Source organism: Sceloporus occidentalis, unplaced genomic scaffold (assembly GCF_023333645.1).
Source record: "Sceloporus occidentalis isolate IW3139 unplaced genomic scaffold, rSceOcc1.0.p SCAF_3, whole genome shotgun sequence".
NCBI classification, from domain to species: domain Eukaryota; kingdom Metazoa; phylum Chordata; class Lepidosauria; order Squamata; family Phrynosomatidae; genus Sceloporus; species Sceloporus occidentalis.
The window spans coordinates 164,666,223-164,688,102 of NW_028316983.1; the positions used below are offsets into that span (position 1 = coordinate 164,666,223).

Genomic DNA, 21,880 nt, shown 5'->3' on the forward strand with positions numbered 1-21,880 from the left:
GACCTTTTTTTTAAAGTTCCTCCAAGTATCGTGATTACTTTGGGGTTGGGGATAGAACTGGAAAGTCACAGCACCACATGATTCTTCCATTTGAGATTTCCTAGTTTTCAGCCTTAACATGTTGGTTTCATATCTGTGCTAGGCAACAAAACTGAGATGCACACACTGGGTTTCAACTGAAAAAGCTTTTTTGAGATCAACAGTTTTAAGCCAGCATTTTTATAGATCACAGTGTTCTTTTAGATAGAGAAAAACAGAGAAAATGAATGGTGACTACAAGTTTGAAACTGACTTTTCATAATGGTCCTGAAGGTACTGTGTGTGCCTCTTCTTCCATTCATGTTAATAAAACTGAACAAGTGAAGTGGTAGTGATAAAAACATGAGAAATTTGTCTTTGTCTTTACTTCACAGTATGGAAAATAAAATAGTGTAATGCCACATGGAAAAAGTCCTTAATATTCTTCTGATTATACAGTTCAAATGAATATGTTCTCTTCATAGATGTGCGGAAGAGAAATGCCACACTGTTAGGTCCAAAATGGCTGGGCACATTTTGGAAACCGTGAAATAGAATTTTGACTTTACAGTTTAATACTAAACTTTCTGTAAATAAAAATATGAGCAGAGTTAAAATCAGCATACTGTCTGTGTGAGGCCAGATCTTCAATTTCAGCTTTTACCTAGATGTTTCCTCCATGACTGAATTGCTAAGAATAACAATGCACAGTTACATTAATGTTTAAAAGTCTGAAAGATTGTTTCTCCTCCAGTAAGCTGTACCAGTTTCATTTCCTTCTAGCAGAGTTGAATTCAAACTCTGGCTACTGATCTGTAACTGGTTGTTGTGTGTACTGTGTGCCTTCAAAGTCATTTCTGACTTAGGGTAATCCTAAGGCATACCTATCATGGAGTTTTCTTGGCAAGATTTGTGCAGAGGTGGTTTGCCATTGCCTTCTCCTGAGGCTGAGAGAGAGTGGTTTGCCAAGGCCACCCAGTGGGTTTCCATGTCTGAGCTGGGAATCAAACCCTTGTGTCCTGTAAGTGTCTGGACATTCATTATATATTTAGTAATCCAGCTATAGTTTGGTATGACAGTAGGTGCAGCATTAACGGACACGGTTGTGATGACATACATAGCACTGAAATAGGTAGTGTGAATGGCACGTAGCCCCACCATGTGGAAAGGTGTGGGGATAGAGGAGCTGCTGGAAGCACCACCACACATGCACACTCCTACTCTGCATTTCTGATGGAAACCGAAAGCCAAAACGAGTTCTGCCACATCAAACAAGACAAGGATCACCCTTTCATGTATTCCTAAACACCCCTTCCCTGCCTCTCAGTGCGGGGACTGCAGATTTTGTCTAGGTGTTGTAAAGTCCATGAAGCATCATTGATCAAAATCAAACCCCTCTCATCTCCCAAAAATCAAAACAGACTTTCCACTTTGGAAATCTTTTCAGGTTCTGTTGAGGAGCAATCAAGCTTTTGGTTTCCCACTGAACCTCTGTGGATTGGGGTTGGTTTTAAGGGTATAAATATTACCACAAAATGTAACCGTTTCTGCAGTCACCCCAACTCATCTCGCATGTATATGACTGTTGCCCTTAGTTTGAGTTCTTTGTCTGTTTCCTTCCATCTCATGAAACCTCCATTCTCAAGGTTCGCAGCTTGAATCTTCATACTTCCCTGCTTTTCTTGGATCCTTTTCTTCAAGACAGGTAGCTATTACCTCATTGAACCCTAAAACTCTGCTATTCCCTTTCACTTTTCTGTTTCAGTTAGCTTTGTATGCTGATTATTTGAATAGGTTATTTTCATGCATGTATTCTTTCATATTTCCTTTAATAAAAGTTCTTGTAGCTTCCATATGCTTGGCGCGTTAAAGACTGCCTGAAAGCGTCGGTGTGCCACCGCCGCCATTAGCGACGCCCCAGCGGCCAAACTGTGAGGCTCCCCGGCGCCGCAAAAAGAAGCGCAAAAATGGCGCTTCTTGTTGCGGTGCGCTAATGACACCGCAAGGCACCAATGGTGCGCTTGCGGCGTCATTAGCGCTGCGCAACATGCAGATGCTGAGCATCCGCTACGTCAAGATGGCGGTGCCCATGTAGAACGGGTGCCGCCATTTTGTACGTCCCCAGGACGTACTAGGGTTAGGGGCCGTGTGTAAAGCACGCCCTTTCCTAACCCTAGTATGTCCTGGAGACGTACTTTATGCTCGTGCGGAACGGCCCTTTATCAGTTATTACCCATGAAGCTAGTGCTTAGTTTTTGCATACATTACTGATACTCACAAAGCCAAATTAAATATGCTCGTCCCTCCACATTTGTGGCTTTGACTTTTGCAGATTTGATTATTCACGGATTTTATTAATATGTTCTCTTTAGGAATATGAAAGTCCACCAGCACAACTCTATGGTCAACGTTAACCAAAGTCACACTGAAGGACCTAGAGATTCCTAGAGAAAACACTCCACTAGGCATTTGTAGCTCCTCCAGCGCAATTCTGTGGTCAAAGTCTGGCAGATGTTGACCACAGAGTTGTACTGGAGGACCTAGAGAGGTGTTGTGCCAGGTAAAAACATAGTGCTTTTGTTTTACCCCAACCCCAGTGAATGTGGAGGGATGAGTGTATTCCCCAAATTAATTAAAGATAGATTGCTGCTGTCAGTGGAGGCTCTACCACCCCCATGCAGGTAACACTCCAGAGTTGTAGTCCAGCACTCAAACCACTATGCTGCTGCTGATTAAAAGGCTGCGTATTATCTTTTAAAATAATTAAAAATTTTCACTTTCAAAGTATCCACTGATCCTCTTCTACTCTCAGAAAATATTTCCCATAACTAACTTGGAATGCAGTATTAACTCACCAAAATGAATGAGGCAGAAACTAAGCTTGCTGAAGCTGTGTTCAATCCAAACTTAGTTTATAGAACAATTTTGCTTCAGTATTGGAAATTAGTAGGACTATTCCTAGCCTAACTTTGTGTTGGTATTGTGGCTGTGTCCCTGGTTTGAAGGAAATCTGGATCTTGCATAAATCAGCTCCCTCTTCACTCTGCCCTCTTTTTGGCTTTTCTGCTGTCTGATCTCAGCTGTACTGGCATATCTATCTGAGATCAGCAAACAGAAGTGGATTATGTGAGCGTAAGGGCATTTCAGCTGCAGAAGAACAGCTCAGCAGATGCAAGAGGTTTCGACCTATTTCCAGTCTTATGCAGCTGGTACTTTTCTGAGCAAGAATTGCTCTGTTAAAGTGCTAATAGAGCATTTGGTTGGCATGCTTAGGATGCAGTCTAAGCACATGTAAATGTCCATTTTCATTCAGAAGGAAAGCATACATAGTACTATTCTTTTTGGTGTAGTTTCCTTTTTGGTTGTGGAAGCATCCTGTGCCTTAAATGTCTGATGCCTAATGAATAATTGCTTGCATTGATTTGTCCTATGTTTTGGATTGGGTTCTATTCAGTTAATGAAGGAAAAATTCTGGATGCTTCATTACAGAAATGGTCCATCGAATCAAAACCAAAAATTAATATTATTGCAACTAAGCATCTCCATTTCCTTCAGTGCTCTAATACAATGTATGAAAGAGAATTGCTTAATTTTGTATAGCTGAATGGAAAACATTTGCAGATGGCTTGATTTGTCATCATTATAAACTTGTTAAAAGCACTTTCTTAACGGAGATCTGTCCACTGTGGATAAAATCAACTGCCGCTTGTTCAGATGTTCACATTTATGTGATTTTATGGGTTTTAGTCTTCATGTTTTCAAATCAGCTGTCTTATTAGCTAAAGGATATTCCAGATAGATGGAATTACATAAAAATTTGACCCTCATTATACAGTTTTGTATGCCGTACAAATGATATGTACAAGATGACTCTTTTTATACTTTAATGTGACTTGTGAGGAACCAGACAAAGGAGTTAAAATGGTATAGTATGACTGAAAGCTCTGTACCATATATACTCAACTATAATTATGGATTTTTATATGACCCATGGCTAAGTCGAGGGTAAAATTTAGGGCCATAAAACAAAGAACCTAAATGATGAAGCAAAGCAAAACAATGTCAAAAAAAGTTAACAAAAATTTCAGCAGACATAACTCTTGGTGCTCACTCTTAAGGCTGGATGGATGAGAGAATCAGTGCTTTCAGGACAGATTATACCCCTTTCACCAGGGGATGGCTCCTTCTTTTAAATGTGAGATAACATACAGTACTTTAATTGACCCATGGATAAGTCTACTCAGTTTTTGGGGGTCAATTCTTTGACCTAAATTTCTAGACTTATATATGAGTGTATACAGTCATTGAATTAACAGCAGAGGTGAAATTTTCTTACCTGTACATCAGACTTCCTTTTAACAGACTTAATGATTAAGCGACAGATTACTTCAAGTAAAGGTTCCTATCTATCACATATAAGACAAGAACATATTCTTATATTGTAGGAATTATTTCAAATCAAAGATACAGTGTTATTCTAAGTGAAGTGTGAGTTGTGAAAATGCAACAAGGATTGCAGGGATTCCTTTTATAAGGCGCTGTAAGCTGCTCAAGTCACCCAGTGCTGAAGGCAGCTGACATGTTTTACTCTTGCGAAGACATGAGTTTCAAGTTCATCCCTTTTTCCTTGTAGAAATAGATGACACTTACTCTTTTATGTAAGTGAAAGCAAATGGTTGAATTCAGAGACACCATTATAGTGTCCTAAATTCTTTAGGAATCCTAGACATAGTGCATTGAACATATTCCTATGATACATCATTTGATGTATTTCACAACACGTATATCATATCTGAATTTTAATCTCTAATGGGTATAAACATAGACTTACGCAATGATTGTTGATTCTCATCTGTTTCTCAACTGGAGAGTCAATTTGATACTGAAAAAAATCACCTGGGTAACTAATGTTTTCAGGTGAAAGCCTGGGTAACTAATTGAAATTTAAATATTTATTTATTTATTTATTTATTTATTTATCCCGCCTTTCTCCCAAGTTGGGACCCAAGGCAGCTTACAACACACACACACACACACACAAAAAACCAACACTTAAAACCAATTAAAATAATCCAATTAAAACTGTAAAATATTTTAAAACATACAAAATTTAAAATATACAATGTTAAAAATAGTGCATTATATTACTATAGTGAACAATTCTTACGAAGTTGTATAGCCTGTCTTCACAACAGAATTGAAAAATGTCAGTTGTGCACATTGGGTTGTATCCAGATGTGACCCAGGTTCTTCAGACACTGGAAGAAGAGGATAAGGCAGCAATTTGTGAGATCTTCTGGAACATGATGCATGATACTGAAGGCTACCAAAGGAAGGGAACTTCAAGAAAATCACTGTCATGTTCCACTTCTCCAGCCAAAAGCTTCCACTGGGGCCCAGTAACCATTGTAAACAAAAGGAGGTCTTCTTTTTGCAAGAGGAACATTTGAATGAAAATTATTATCTCCTAAATAAAACATCTGAATTCAGAAAGGATTTTGAATTGCTACCTAAGAGTGCCTATTGTGTATATGTGTTGCTTTTGAAACTACTTATTTTCTACTTCTAGTGGCCTCTAAAGTGCAACAGTGTTGTCCCTAAAAACACATGTAAAGTAATGTTTGCAAAGGTTGTTGGCAAGTCTTACTCTCCATGAAATTCAGTATTCTTTCCATACAGCTATTTCCTATACCTCTGTTTCAAAATATCCCACCTGATGGGTTCACATTTGTCTTGATACGTGAACATGTTGTAAAATATGCCCTTGTCACTTACACTGTATGTATTATCCTGTAAGAGAGGGATAGTTTTGGGGGGAAATCATTTTCAAGACAGCCACCAGTCAGTTGGCTGTAGGAAGAAGCTCTAGGGGCTTGAAAATTATAAATTGGTTTCCAAAAGTTAAAGCACATCCTGTCTGTGATCAAGCTAATTAATTAAAGAAATCAGATAATAAAACAAACATGTTTCCCATTTGCTTAAAGGGGGTTTCAATAGGGTTGAAATATTTATATGACTGGAACTTGATATGTCTTTCCACAATGCAGATAAAACAGTGTGGATACAGTCCGATGTGCAAATGTTGCACAGAATAAGTCCCAAATTGGAAATAGCCTTCAAAAACTGGATCGTTTTGAAAGACTCTCACAGCAGGAAGAAAATTGCAGAAATTGCTTGTTGCAGCTTTCAAAAAGAAACCTAGTGAAGAGTTGCATCCCTAAATAGCTGCACAACTCACTGAACATATATTTACACTACACTGAAAGATATTGGCCAAAGACATGGTTCTCAAGGTGGTTTACAGTAGAACAATTTGCAAATCCATTATAATACACTATAAGATGAAGAGCCAAAGGACAGTTACATACTGTAGAATTAAAAAAATGCTAAGTTAACAAAAGTCTTGACCTGCCACCTTTCTGTAACACAAGGCTCAAGATCTGGGGATCTTCCTGCTAAGCTATTATTTCAGCAAAGAAAGACATCTGTGAAGGGATTAGTGCCTCCATTCTGTGACTGGGAAAGCTCTTCATCCATATATTCGCATGCTTCTAGAAAATGATACAGGTACTTCTGGTGCACATCAGTTTCCAAAATGTGTTTATTTGATGCAAAAACTGTGAAAAAAATGATAATTTGTGGACTTAATCTGAAGAAATTCAGCTTTTTCAGATAAATCACTGGAGGTAAGTCCCAGGCCAAAACCTCCAAGATATGTTTCCATTTCACATTTCATGATACCCCTTACTTAAAATCCTGCTTATTTATGCTCTCAACAGCTCTGTTGAGTATGAATAAGCCATGGAAGGGACTATTCACACAGTCCCACCAACTGGTGCCTCAACAGGAAAGGAATGGGAACTTAAATCAGCTGCTAAATCTCATCTCAGCAAAGCAATTTCACAGGGTGGTGGTGGATTCCTCCCCCTTTAATCTCCAAAAAAAATTGAGCCTCCTGTTCATTGTGAAGAATGGGCCTTTGTCCTAGTTTTAACCTAAATCAGTTAGGTTATTCACTGTAATCATGTGCTATTTCCTAATCTGGTTGGTAAATCTTTGTGTAAATTCTGCTACAGCAAGTGGGCCACATAGATGAATGGATGTGCCCAGGTTTATACCAAACATTAGTAAGGGAAATTTAGGAAATGTAGCATATGACTATGTATGGGTGTGAGATCTGGACGGTAAAGAAAGCAGTTAGGAAGAAAATCAACTCATTTGAGATGTGGTGCTGGAGAAGGGTGCATAGAATGGCCAAAAGGACAAAAAAAAAAAAAAAAAAAAAGGGGGGGGGGCCCTAGAACAGATAAAGCTGAACTATCCCTGGAAACCAGGGCACGTTATAAGCGGCCATTTAGTATGTGCTCCGCGTGTACTAAGGTTAGAAAGGGGCGTGCTAGGGTTAGGAAGGGTCTTACCTTACCTTCCCCCCACACGGGGGCCGCCATTTTGACGTCTTGGACGCACAGCGTCCAGACGTGGCATGGCAGAAGTGACGCTGCAAGTGCGCACCTCGCACCTCGTGGCACCACTTCCGGGGGCCAAAAAGGAGTGCCATTTCGGCGCTCCTTTTTAGCTGCGCCGGGAAGCCTTGCAGTCTGGCCGCTGGGGCTTCTCGGCGTAGCTAATGACGGCGGCAGCAGACTGCCCGCTTTAGGGCGGTCTGTAAAGTGCCCAGGATGACTAAATTGAGGTTGTCATACTTTGGGCATACCATGCGAACGAAAGACTCTTTAGAAAAGGCAATGAAGCTAGGGAAAGTGGACAACAGTGGGAAGAGAGGAAGACTGCAAGCCAGATGGATGGACTCAATCAGGCAGACCATGGGCCTGGTCCTGCAAGATCTGAGCATAGAAATAGAGGCTAGGAAAACTTGCAGAAGTCTCATCCCCAGGGTTGCCATACGTCAAGGTCAATCTGAGGGCAGCTAACAACAAAGCATTGTGTGATCACTTAGGAACTATATGGCAGCAGAACAATGGTTCCACTTTCTGAATTCAGCTAAAATAGTAAATACAGTACTATGAGACAGAGGGGAACCTGGTTCAAATTGTTTTGCACTTGTCGGCATAAAGGCACAGGTCGGCAATCTGAAGAACCAAATGACTGACCGTGAGTTAATTCAGTCTCTTTTTAGTGCAGGAGTTCTCTCGCTAGATGGTGCTCTTGACCTATTCATTGCTCACACATCGACACTGGAGTTTTCAGTGATCTCCTTGGCCTGTTACAGACAGCCAAAATAAAGCTGCTTTGAGACACAGTGGTGGTATGGTGTTTCAATGATGCACATGTCCTAAGAGTCCAAAAGTCGCACCAAAGCCACGTTCCAGCCCTAAGGACTGGAGCGTGGCTTTGGTGCGACTTTCTGGACTCTTAGGACACATGCATAATTGAAACACCATACCTCCACTGTGACTCGAAGCAGCTTTATTTTGGCTGTCTGTAACAGGCCATTGTTTCTTAGCTTGCTTGCTATTCATCCTTTGGTGGCGTTAATGCCACAGATAGGCTTGATTTGGCGTTAATGCCACAGATAGGCTTGATACTATAGTTTTCAGAGACCAAATTCAGAAACAAATACTTTACTAATTTAGAGGTGGTATGGTGACTTTACATATGTGTGTGTCTGTGTGTGTCTGCATGCATGCATTTTCTGGCAATTGCTGGAAGTAGTTAGCTTGAGAAAAAAAGTATCATCTAAGTAATGGACAATTGGGCTGTACTTCATTTTCACAAAAGCACACTAACTTCAATTATTACTGGTGTTTAGTGTAATCTGACAACATCACAGCAATGTGTTGAAGAGCTCATGTAACACATGGCCATATTCATTCTCTCATGGAATTTTCTTATTCCTGTAACATTCTTATGCCAGCCTTTAATTTTTATTTGCTTGCATTTGTTTCAGTAGCTGGCTTGTAATATGGTGGAAACAAAATGAGGGATAAACCAATTAGTGCAAATAACTGGCCATTGAGTTAATTGTATGTACATCATTAAGGTGATGTCAATTCAATGGTTAATTGACTCAACCATCAACTCAGTGGTTAATTGAATTAACTTTAACAGGTGTGGAGCTGGGGCTGAAAAATACTGACTTGGCCAGAGCCTGTTTGGTTGTCTGATAGTTGTTTTGGTTTACATTGTTTCCAACCCCCCCCCTCCCCACGAATCAGAAAAATTGCCAATATTGGAGCCCCATTGATTACAATGGGGGGGGGGTACTCATCATTATGTCCCTCTCGGCTTATCATCTGTGAAAGACCGAGGGACACGAATGGCAAGACCGCAAATCAGGAGGGATGACTATATTTCTATTTTGATGGCCATTCTAATAGATCCATGTTGTTTGTTTGGGTTTTTTGCCATTTTTAAAAAAAAATTATCTATGTTAACGCAGGTTTATCTGCTCTTCTCTCTGTTTTGCTGTTCATGCATGCATGTAAGGTATTCTGGTGGGAGATACTGTTTACTTTGTCTCATGTAGGCAAGCACACATGACAACAGTAGGATTAGTTAGAGGAAAATACAGTAGACCTTTGGTATCCACTGGGGATTTGTTCCAGGACCCCCTTCCCAGTGGATACCAAAATCCATGGATGTTCAAGTCCCATTAAATACAATGGCATAGTAAAATAGTGTCTGTTATATAAAATGGCAAAATCAAGATTTGCTTTTGGGAATTTATATTTTTTGGAATATTTTCAATCCATGGAGGCTTGACTCTGGATGAAAAATCCATGGATATGGAGGACCAACTGTACTTCTCTTTCCCAGCTCATTTTTATTGCATTGTTAACTCTAAACACACTGTTGTAGCCTGACATTGAAAAATCTCTTTCTCTGTCCCTCTTCACCATCTTCCCAGTGCCATGCTGCTTAAAAAAGAAGTCCAGATATACAAAAGATCTGTGAGATTTGGAAGAAAAGGGCAGGTTTAAAATGACTTTGTGAAGAGGAACTTCTTTGCTAGAGGTGCTGTTAACTGAGGTAGCCTCATGCTAGTCTTTGGTAATGGCATTTTGTCTCTCCAGATCTGATGGCCATTCTCTTTGGGGGATTCTGGGAGCTGCAGTCCCAAAAGGTGCATTCACTAAGTTCTGTCCTTGTTTGATTTTATATAATAGTGTTGAAAGAAACAGTTCTTGAGGAGTTTGCTTAGGATTTCTGCTAAGTACTTGTGTGAGCAAAATCCTGCTCAATATGTTTTGGTTGAACTGAAAAATCCATTTGATAAACATCATTGAAACGTCCTGTGGAAACTTCCAAGGGAAGCCCATAGTGATAGAGGGAGCTTTTGCTGCTGTAAAATGACAACAGAACAGAGCTGACACCACTCTTTCAATTCAGAACTGTGTGTGTGTTTGTGTGTGTGTGTAGTAAATGGAAAACTGAAGATTAGGATGTACTTAACTGCTTGTGTCTTTGAATCAAAGCCTGAGGGCACAGGGAGTGCAGCAAAAGGAAATAGCCAATGGAGGGAAACTTCAAAACATCTAGGGATTGTTAATGTAGTGATTATAGTAAGTGAAAGAAAGGTTGAAATGCAAGAAACATTCTGTTTCCAGATAGGTAATGATTCTTGGGCTTTTCCTCCTACCGACAAAGTATTAGTTTAAAATTAAAATGCTTACACAGCAATTTATTCAATCCTAAATCCAGCACATTGCTACCAAAACCAGTAGGAACCTATTAGAAAGTGGTATTTACTTATGGTGCTTCCAAGTGAGAGCTCTTCTGAAGGCTAAAAATGCTCAAATGGCCTATCTGTCTGGCACTTGTAATCCATGGCATCACTAGTGTTGGTGTCACCCAGTGCAGAAACTCATTGTGTCACCCCCATGGATCTCCTCCCATTCCAAAGCATACAGAATCTGTAGTGATCCTTAATGAATGGATATGAGTGCTACCTTTCAAATGAAGCCCCAGCTCCCATGAGGATGACAACTCACTCTGTCTATGTTTAAATGGAGTTGCCATCATGGCAACTCCCTCCTCTGCACACATTCCCAAAGAGGTTTGGCTGTTCTTCCTGCCCCAACCCCTGGCTCTTTCCTCACCCCAATGATTATAACTGCAGAAACATTGTACAGTCAATCATTCTGGTGTCATACCCTCTGATGGTGTCACCCAATGAGGTTCGCACCCATGCACCCCCTTCTAGTGATGCATCACTGCCTGTAATCCCAATGGACTATCACCGGATCAGCATGAATTCAGGGTGCCAGCTGACACAAGTCAGGTATTCCAATACAACATAGACTGTAGCATACTGGGCATTTTATAGAAATGTCATGTTTTAAATCTCCCCTGGGTAAAACAGGGAGGGAGGGAGGGAGGGAAGAATACCTTTTGCATGAAGAACACACAGCACCTAAGGGAACTCACTAAGCTTTCTTCTTGATCTATTTTTCCCCCCAAGAGCAAATACTTTTTTGAAAGCATGGAATAACTGTCAGACATGCAGCTGACAGACAGATCATTGCAGGCAAAACTCTGCCTGAAAGTAAATGTTTGAGTTTTGCTAAATTTCCATATGTCATTACATTTCTCATGACAGATCTGCTTCTGCTGTTTCTTGGCACATGACGGAACAAGCTGGTAAATTCAACCACATCCCCCTTGGATGGCATGTTTGTAGGCCTGAAGATGGAAGGGGAAGGTTAGTTTTCAACTTCTCTTCTATCAATGTCAAGAAAGATCAATTGATTTAACCTGGTCGTGACCCATCTCCTGTTTGCAGGAAGTAATTGGGCAGATAGTGTTACAGGCAGTAATACTTTCACACAGGTGTCAAGCCAGCTGCTGCTGCTGTTCCCCATCTGGCATTGGACTAGCTGATGGCAGCTTGAATTATTCAGACGTGAAGTCCAAAGCAGGAGTTGTTATACATGAGAAAAAAAACCTAATAAAATTATCCCTTCCAATAAAGATAGCAACATTTGGATAAGCATTAGAGCCAGACTGTACATTGTCCAGAGCCCTATATTGTAGCTGTTCTCCATTATCGTTTGAAAACTGAAAGCCACATCTGTTGTTCTGCTCAGTTGCAGAACCCTGTAATTGTTGGGGTTTTTCCCCCCTGATGCAGGGGAAAGATGCAAGTATATCCTCATCATCAGGTGAAAAGCAGCGGGGGGGGGGGGGCAATTTTGAATGGACAAACACAGTAGTCACAAAGGAAACAAGAACGCTTTCACCTTTCTCAGTTTGTTTTTTCAGTGAAACTAACATCCTTGTAGACTGTTTGGGTTAAACAAAGAAAAGAAAATTAGAGAAGGGGTTAATCCAGATAGCTATGTGCAATGTGACATTTTGTCTTTGCATGAGTGAAAGGAAAACATATTTTCACCTTATTGCAGGGCCATATGGCCCTCCAGACATTGTTGGTCCACAGTTTGCTTCGGCTCTCACCACTGTCTGCTCTCATTTGGACTGAGGATAGTTGCAGTCCACCAGCAGATGAAGTTCTTCACCTTCACTTGACAACATGACAGCTGTACTGGGTCAGAGAAAGATTTATCTGCCTTAGCCGGCTGTATCCTACAATGGGTAATTAGATGCTTTGAGGAAGCCCAGGAGCAGGAATGAGTGCAGCACTGCATGCTAGGTCTTCTTCATGAGGAATTTTCACTATGTGTTTACCAGCAGTAGCTGGTGATGTATTGTCTCTGACTTGGAGGTTCCATATAGCTATTGTTACTAAATCCAGACTTTCCCCTGTGAAATGTTCTTGAATCTTATCCCATTATCTAAGGCTGCATCTGACCTGCAACGATAATGCAGTATGATGCCATTTTAACTACCCTGGCCCACTGCTATGGGATTCTGGGATTTGCAGTTTGGAGGAGGCACCAGAATTCTCTGACACAGATGACTACATATCCCACAAAACTAAAAATCCTAGCATTTCATAGCGTGGAACCATGACAGTTAAAATTGTGTCAAATGGCATTATTTCTGCAGGGCAGATGCAGGCTTGATCATAAGAAGTATTGAGAGTTTCGTAGCCAGCATGGCCAGTGGCTGGCTTGGCTTGGAGATTTTGGCAGTTATCATCCAGAAAAATAACTCTTCTCAGTTCTGACCTTGTGTGACAGTGACTTCCACAAATTAATCTGCCAGGTAGGAAACAATAACACTGAGGTCCACCAACTGGAGCTCGGTTTAAAGATAGTGGAATGAGGTGCAATAAAGCTTTTAATGTCAGAGCTGGCCCTGCTATTAGGTACAGTGAAGCAATAGTCTTGGATAGTAGATGCTAGGAAGAAGAAGGGGCAGACTCCTGGCTGTTCCTCCTGAACTCCCTAGCTCTTCCACTCATTTAGAGGACAAAGCTGTATATGCCACTCAAATTGTCCTGCATATTTTAAAGTAGTCTGCTTCCTAGGGTGTATTGTAGGACATTATTCCACTAGAATAATTCGTCTAGAAGACATGAAAGAAGTTTCACTTCAGTGGTGTACTATGGCTCAGTACAGATAGGCACGTTGTGGCGATATTAGGACTTGATAGGGCTGGGCATCCAGACGCGCCCAGCCCTAGTGAGGTCACAAGTGCATGTGCCTGTCCACACAGTGAGCATCACAGCTGCGCAGCTGTGACGCTGCATACAGACGCCTGTCAGCAATAGTGGCGTCATAGGGCTGCGTTGCAGCCCTTATGATGGTGCAAAAAAGAGCCGCCTAGAGTGGCTCATTTTTGATTGCGCATCTGTGCTGCCACGTGTGGATGCTGCTGCACAGCTGCATAGCAAAGAGGGGCAATATTTCGCCACCTGTGTGTACTGGGCCTACGTATATTTGACATCCAGATCTGGCAGAGCTGCTGGGTGAGCAGGAGAGGGAGAGGACTCTCTTTACATCTGGCTACCAGAGCTACCAAAAAAGGATGGCAACCCAGTCCTACCAGTGGCTTTTGGGTGGGCTGTTCCTGCAATCTTCTCCAGACCTTTTCTGGCTCAGGAGAAGCTGCAACATGAGTGGCAAAGGGAGGCAACTCTCTTTACTATCTGTCCAGCAGAGCCACCAAGCCTGGAAGTCAGCCCAGTTCTGCCGGCATCTGGCAAGCTGGGGCTGCACCCCACAGCCTTTTCTGGATCTGGCAGAGTTACTGGGTGAGTGAGAGAAGGAGGTGACTCTTTTTACCACCTGGTCAGCAGAGCCACCAGACCCAGAAGGCAGCCCTGTCCTACCAGTTGCCACTGGTGCAGGTAAGCTACTCTTATATCCCCACAGCCTTTCCAGATCTGGTGGAGCTGTTGACTGGGTGGGAAATGAAAGAGATTTGCTTTCTTACCTAGTCATCAGACCCAGAAAGCAGCCCCTTCCTGCCAGTGCACCAGGAGACAAACCAGAGTCACCCAGAGTGGTCCCCCCCCCCTAGTGATGCCCCTCCTTCACCTGTCATTATAATTTACTTCTGTCCATGGAATGGGGTGAGCAGAAGCATTGTGTCCTTCATATCAGGAAGGAAAAGGTCTGGGGACAGTCCTATCTAATATGGCCTTTCTTTTAGCCAGGAGTAGGAATTTTGCAAGCATTCAGTTTGTGAAGTCGAAGGCTTTCATGGCCAGCATCCATGGTTTTTTGAGGGGTTTGGGGGCTATGCAGCCATGTTCTAGAAGAGTTTATTCCTGCTGGACAGGTAGTAAAGAGAGTTTTGCCAGCATCTGTTTCTGGCATCTTCAGAGAAAAACTAAGCCTTCAGTTGTTGGACAAGATTCCCAGCAGTCCCAGCCACCATAGCCATTGATGAGAAGTGCTAGGAGTTGCATTTTAATGACATATGGAGGGCCACAGAATTCCTATCTCCATTCTGGCCAGTGGTCTGACCTAGCTGAAAGTGAACTTCTTCATATAAAAAGCTTATACTGTACCACAATATGTCTGCAAGTCTCATAAGCTACTACAGCACATTATGTTTGCTGTTACAGGCAACAATGGCAACTCTTGGGAATTAATAGCAGAACATAATGGTTGTTATTTTGTCCTCAGGACTCTGTTGTTATATGCATGTATGTTTATCTGTGGCGACACACACATACACTTTGCATGTTGGAAAGATTTGCTTGTGACTTGAAGCTTGTCTGTAATGTTCTGTTCTTCATTACTACTTATGACTGCAATTGTTGTTTAGCATCTGGATGACCTACGCAATTGCTGCAGGAAATCACACTTACATTATCAGTTTCACCATATGTTTATAATGCCAAAAGAGTGTTTAAAACTCTTCAAGAAACCTCTCCTTTATTCTGAGTGGATTGGATTATTCACCTCATGCTCAAACTGTGCACTTGGCCATTTCACCTTGGGAAAAGATTTTCATCAAATGGGAATGACAGTGTCCTCTTTGTGTAGAAAATGGCTAATATTTCAAATCAAGGGCAAAATGGAGCTAAAGTGAATTGTGATAATTTCCATGTCTCCATAGTAGAAAATGAAAATGTTGAGTGAGGTCCAGAACATACTGCAGAAATAATCCAGTTTGAGACCAGTTTAACTGCCCTGGCTCAATGCTAGGGAATCCTGGGAATTGTAGTTTATTGTGGCACCAGAGCTCTCTGACAGAGAAGACTAAATGTCTCACAAAACTACTGTTCCCGGAATTCTCTCGCATTAAACCAAGGCAAATAAAGTGGTCTCAACTGGATCATTTCAGCAGTGTGTTTTGGATCTGAGAGAGATCATTTGTGGCTCAGTGAACAGGTGAAATGGTGAACTATTTTGAATGCATTATTCCCAAATTCTGGATCAGATACAATATCCCATTCATTCTAAATGTAATGACTGGTGAATCAATGATCACCTGAGCATCAAAGCATTAAAGTCATTATGGGTCCTCCAGCACAATCGATTTCTTTGGAAAATGAGATGTTTAGAGTCCAGGTTGACCTCATCATTTACCTGTTCCAGCCTTTCCAGTTTATGAAGTACTGAGATAATTATTCAGCAATATCATATCATCACCAAATCACAGTGCCATTGTTTTGCAATCCATCCACTTCAGAAATATCAACACAGCTAATTCACAGGAGCCCTGGTGGTGCAGTGGTTAGATGCCTGTACTGCAGCCATTCACTCAAAACCACAAGGTTGCGAGTTCAAGACCAGCAAAAGGGCCCAAGCTCGACTCAGGCTTGCATCCTTCCAAGGTCGCTAAAATGAGTACCCAGACTGTTGGGGGCAAATTAGCTTACTTGCTAATTAGCTTACTTGCTGTTCATCGCTATGATCTTTGGAATAGTGGTATATAAATAAAACAAATTATTAATTAATTATTATTTACAGGTAGGTGTTTTCAGTTCAGTACATCCAAGTATGCATATTCAAAGGAAGAAATGCCATTACCCTCCTTGCATTCTATTTGTGCAAATATTAAAGAGTTCCATTGGAACAAGTTTTTATCGTGTGGCAATGGATAAGGCTGCACAAATTAAGGAGCAACTCAGCCTTCCCAAACCTGGTAGATGCATTGAACTACAGCTTCCCATCATCCTAAACTAACATGGACTAAGATAACCCAACACACCTGGGCGGGATAGTGCAGCACATATTCCAACATATATGATTCCTAGTATTCTAGGATGGTCATTTTTGATGTATGAGGCAGAAAATCACATATACATCCCTGTCAGTAAATATACAAGAACAATAATAACAAAGGGAATGACTTAAGAATTTTTCTGTCCTTTATAACACCCCAGACCTTTAGAATTCTGAATTGTGTAGTTTTTTGTAGATCAGAGCTGTCTGAATATCTCACAAAAATACAAATCCCAGAATTGCAGAGCATTGAGCCACAACAGTTACAGCAATGTTAAACTGCATTAATTTTGCAGTATAGATGCAGCCTAAAATCTCAGCCCAGGCACTTGTCTGGGACATGAAGACTAGGGCCTAAATACTGTTGTTACTCCTGAGTAGAACAGAGTCATTTGGCAGTTGATTTAATGGGACTACTTTAGTTGGAATTAACCTGTGCCACTTTATATCAGAATTTGCAGAGATCACACTCCCCAGCTATCCCCGTCCTTCTGGTGTAATTAAGATGTCCAGCAAGCAGGGCTGGCCATACTATTAGTTGGAGTGTGACAGCCAGGTCAGGCAGCAGATACTGAGGAGCAGTAACAAGCAAGGGGAAGACTTGAGTGTGTCTCATGCTTTTTAAGATAGGCTGGGTGCAGTGGAGGACTAGATCTTGGGAAAGTCATTCTTTGAACTACAAGTCCCAGACTCCTCCTACCAGCATAGCTATTGGTCATGCTTGCTGGGAGATTCTAAAGTTACAGTGCAAGAGAGTAACTTGAGAAGTTCAGAGGGAGAATAACTTGAGAACTCCAATGGAAGATACTGGGTGCATCTGCACTGTAGAAATAATTCATTTTGACACCACTTTAACTGCCATGACTCCATCCTACAGAATCCTGGGATTTATAGTTTTGTGAGGCACCAGCACTCTTTGGTAGAGAAGGCGAAAGACCTTATAAATTACAAACCCTAGGATTCCATAGGATGCAGTGGTGTCAAACTGCATTATTTCTCCTGTCCAGATGCACCACCCATCCCATGTTGCCAGTCTAATTGGCTTTTCCACATTGATTGAGGATGGATGCCCTCTTGTCCTTTGTCTCAGGCAGTAACATGTGTGTTTTCTAACTCTGTTGGCAATACAGTGTAGTGTTCTCCAAGCTCACATTCTCCGGATATCTTGGACCACAACTCCTGTCTTCTCTGATCATTGGCTTTGGTAGTCCTGGATTGTATTTGGTCAGGAAAGGATCCCACAGCACATAGCACACTGCACCTTTGGAAATGACAGTGTGTGGAGACCTAACACATGGCATTGATATCGTTTGTTTAGTTTTGCCAAACATAATCCCAAGAGCAGCAGGAGGTAAAGTTTATAGGGCCCAATTGCTGGGATATTTTCTTTCTTTCTTTCATTAGCCAGAGCGATTATGTTGTTTGCCACCCCCACCCCCCCGGCAGTTGTGTGGCAGGAATTGAATTGAAGTAATGCTCCAATTTCTCTACAAAGTATTTTGAGTTTTCAGCCCTTGAACAGCACTTCAGGACCATTAGCTTCACAAAAGACCTGCTCCTAATAGAGCTTTAAACTGCTAGAACTGCTTTAGGGGTTATTCACATTGTGAAATAATCCAGGATGAATCCAGGTTAAATCTTAATTGTTCACACGCATCTCGAATGCACCTGAATAACTTGGGGGGGGGGGCTGCCAAAACCCCCACTTAATCCAGGATAATTGATATCAGGTTTTCCTCTGAGTTTTTAAAAAAGATCCATATTGTTGGTAGTGTGAATAACCGATTCAAATAGACTCAGGATAAAACTGCAGCACCAGACTTTCCACAGCCCCTTTCAGAACTGCTATATATCAAAAGGAGGTAGCCTGCCAAGCTATCGTTTTCCTTTTCTGTACATCCAAAGAAGCACTAGGGGATCTAGTTTTTTTGTTTTTTCCTCTTTCTTTCTCTGCACTGTTTGTTTTTTGGCTCTTCTGGAATGTGACCCATTGTTATTGCAAGTTGCTTAAAGCCTGACGTTTTGGTTTATCATGTAGTCCAGGCTCATGAATAATTTCCCTGGGGGATGGTGCTGCATTCTTGATTTGTACGCCGCCAGCCTCTTGGCCAGCCATGTAAGTTCTTGTCCTGCTGGCATCCTGTTTCAGAGAATGACCTTCCTTGCTTCCCTCTTAGATTCAGGCCATGGGTTCGTGGAGGGGGGCATAGCCTTCTGCTCAGGAAAGCCTTGTGTGGCGCCTGGCAAGAAAAAAGCAACACGGGCTTCTTGGATGTTTTAGTCACAAACACACACACACCCACCAAATTCTAAAAGGAAAAGGAAAGAGATTTATTTTCCTGTTTTTTTGGAATGGTTCAAGATGACAAGAGAAGAATTTCACACACTTGTGGAACGCAACAGGTGCAAGACGGTAAAGAGGAAGAAGATCTTCTTCTTTGTCCAAACTCTGGCTAGCAGGACTTAGGGCAGTCTGAATTAAAATCATAGCTGGCTTTCATTTAACTGGAAAATATGACTGTTTAGACTAAAAGCTCTTCTATATAGTGGCACCTTTGAGACTAACTGAAAGAAAGAAGTTGGCAGCATGAGCTTTCATAGACTTAAGTTTACTTCCTCAGACACATTGACAAGGACTGGAATGTTTTGACTGAGTGTCTCTAAGCCAAGCTGGAATGTCCACCGTCCTTTCTTAGCCTTTAATATTAACCCAACAGGCAGAGGCCACTGATGTGCAAAAAAACATTTCCCATCATTCTGGAAAGAGCTGTACCTGTTGAACTTCTGCCTGTAGCAGCCTATCAACATGGATAAGCCTGTGTCCATCAATAGAAAAAATGGCAACAACTCTACCTAGGGGACGCAGGCCACACCAGGTGACACCATAGAAGGTGGTGTCACCCAGTGGAGCAGTACACCTGGAGGGACTGGCATGGCTACTGGGTGAGCAAGAAAGGGCTCTTTCCTGCTCACCCAGCAGATGAGCAGGACCCTAAATGGGCTCTCCAGAAGCCGCAGTGCCACCCCCCTCAGTAGCGCTGACTGCTGTAGGGGCAATGCTTTCATTGGTTAACACAGCCATGCTGGGCCCTGAAGGCCTTTCCAGGTTGGGAGGCTGCAGCGATCTGGGTGGTTGGCTGGCCAGGGAGAAAGGCAAGGTTGTTCACACATCCACACCCACACATGGGTGACACCAGACTCAAAGATGCCACTGGAACAGAGCACTCTATTCTTTAGTGTGCAGAATAAGTATCTGGAATAAATAATGCAATTACCCCTGAAAATAAATGGACAAAAACAGAGGTAGGCAGCCTTCCAGATATTTTAGACTTCAGCTCTCAGAAATACTGGCCAACATGACCAATGATATGGAATGGTGGCCCCATGTTTGTGGAACTCACTGCTGATTGAGCTTGAATGCAATGGGACCAGATGGCTCCACCATGATGGGATTGATGAATGCACTCCTAGTTTTACTATCACTTTGAAGTGAGCAGGAACTGTACCCTCTTATTGGAGCCATGTTTCACCCATTTTGGTCCCATGTGTCATCTAAACAGGTCAGTGTGGGAACAGGGTGGAGGCATTTCTTTTTCTCCATGCAGACATGGCCATGAAAGGGTCCTTAGAAAGCAAGTTGTGAGAAGGTGGAAGGCTAATGGGCTATGGTAAATAAAGGGGGGTGGAGGCTGTGCACATAGAGACTCACTGAACTATTGCCTGCAGATTGTGCCTCTTTCCAAAATGGTTACTGCCAACTGCTTTTCTTCCAGCCATGGGTATTTCTGGTCTTGGGATCTGGTTGGGAGAAAAGAAGGTGGGGGATTGCTTTTTGGGGTGGCAGCTGATGCAAGCAAAGAGCGGTATTCCTTTTCTCTTGACCTCTTTGAATGTGAATCCAACCACTATTGTGTGTATATCACAAGTCACTAGTAACCCTAGGTTGAACCATTTTGCCATTGTGTCTGAATATTGACTTCAGCACTGGCTGTAATGTAAAGTAAAACTGCTTGGATGGAGCAGGTAATTTCCAAAGCATTTTAGTATGGTTTAGTGTGTTTTCCCCATTCTTTATTTTGACTAGAAAACATACAAAAATAAGAGCCCTACTGGGTCAGACCAGTCTAGCCTAGCATCCTCTTTCTCACAGGGGTTGACCACAGTGGCTTTCTGCATTGTGGTAACTGGTAACTGGGAGCCAACTTGTTTTCTGCTGTTCCAGAGACAAGGACTCGGAGATATGGATGCAAGCTACAGGAAAAGAGATCCCACCTCAACATTAGGAGGAACTTCCTGACAGTAAGGGCTGTTTGACAGTGGAACACACTCCCTCAGAGTGTAGTGGAGTCTCCTTGGAGATCTTCAAACAGAGGCTGGATGGCCATCTGTCAGGGATGCTTTGATTTAGATTTCCTGCATGGCAGGAGGTTAGACCGGATGGCCTTTGTGGTTTCTTCCAACTCTGTGATTCTACGATAATGAGCCAGGGGTATAATACTGACTCTGATCCTGCATGTAACTTATAGTCATCATGACCCATAGCCACTGATAGCCTTATCCTCCATGAATTTGTTCATTCCACTTTTTAAATCATTTAAATTAGTGGTCATCACTATATCTTGCATGAGCAAACTTCTTTTAACTCTGGGCTTTATCACACATGACTTTTAAGCCATGATTCCCACAGGAAGGAAATTGCATTGGTAATGCTAATCGCATGATGCCACTTTCCTCCCATAGCTGGCCAGTCCCTGACTTGTGTCTTTTCATTCACATGGGAAGTCCATGAATTAAATGCCAATTGCGCATTGCCACAGGTGCAGAAACCATTCCCACGGCAGTAGCATGATTGGCAGTCATGTAGACTCACTGGTGTGATAAAGCCCTCTCTGCTGTATTTGACAGTATTTCCTTGCTTCTTCTATCGTACCATTGAATTTCATTGTTCGATGCCAGACTCTAGAACAAAACTTCTCCCAGTTCATTTTTCCATGTCATGTGTTAATTTGAAACCCCCATCATGCCTTCATTCACTTACCTTTTCCAATGGGAACATTTCAGCTGCTGTTCAATTAAAATAGATGCATTTTCCAAGCAGATGTATTTTCCAAAGTTGTAAACAAAACAAATCCTTAATAATAAGGTAACATAACATCAAGAGACATTTGTTTGCCAACATTATGAAATACTTGGCATCCATTTCATATTCACAAGCACTATTTTCTCCCTCTCTTTGACTCAGACCTCGTTTTATGTGGAATTCTGTGGTTCTTTCCCACCCCCTTGGTTTAAAACCTTGGGCAAAGTGTTGTTTTATG

The 21,880-nt window shown here is 41.9% G+C and overlaps 1 protein-coding gene across 1 annotated transcript in view; it reads right to left on the reverse strand.

Annotated features, from left to right (window-relative positions):
- ADTRP (androgen dependent TFPI regulating protein) overlaps positions 1 to 21,880 on the reverse strand; it is a 204,415-nt gene that overhangs the window by 138,564 nt on the left and 43,971 nt on the right. The window lies entirely within an intron of this gene.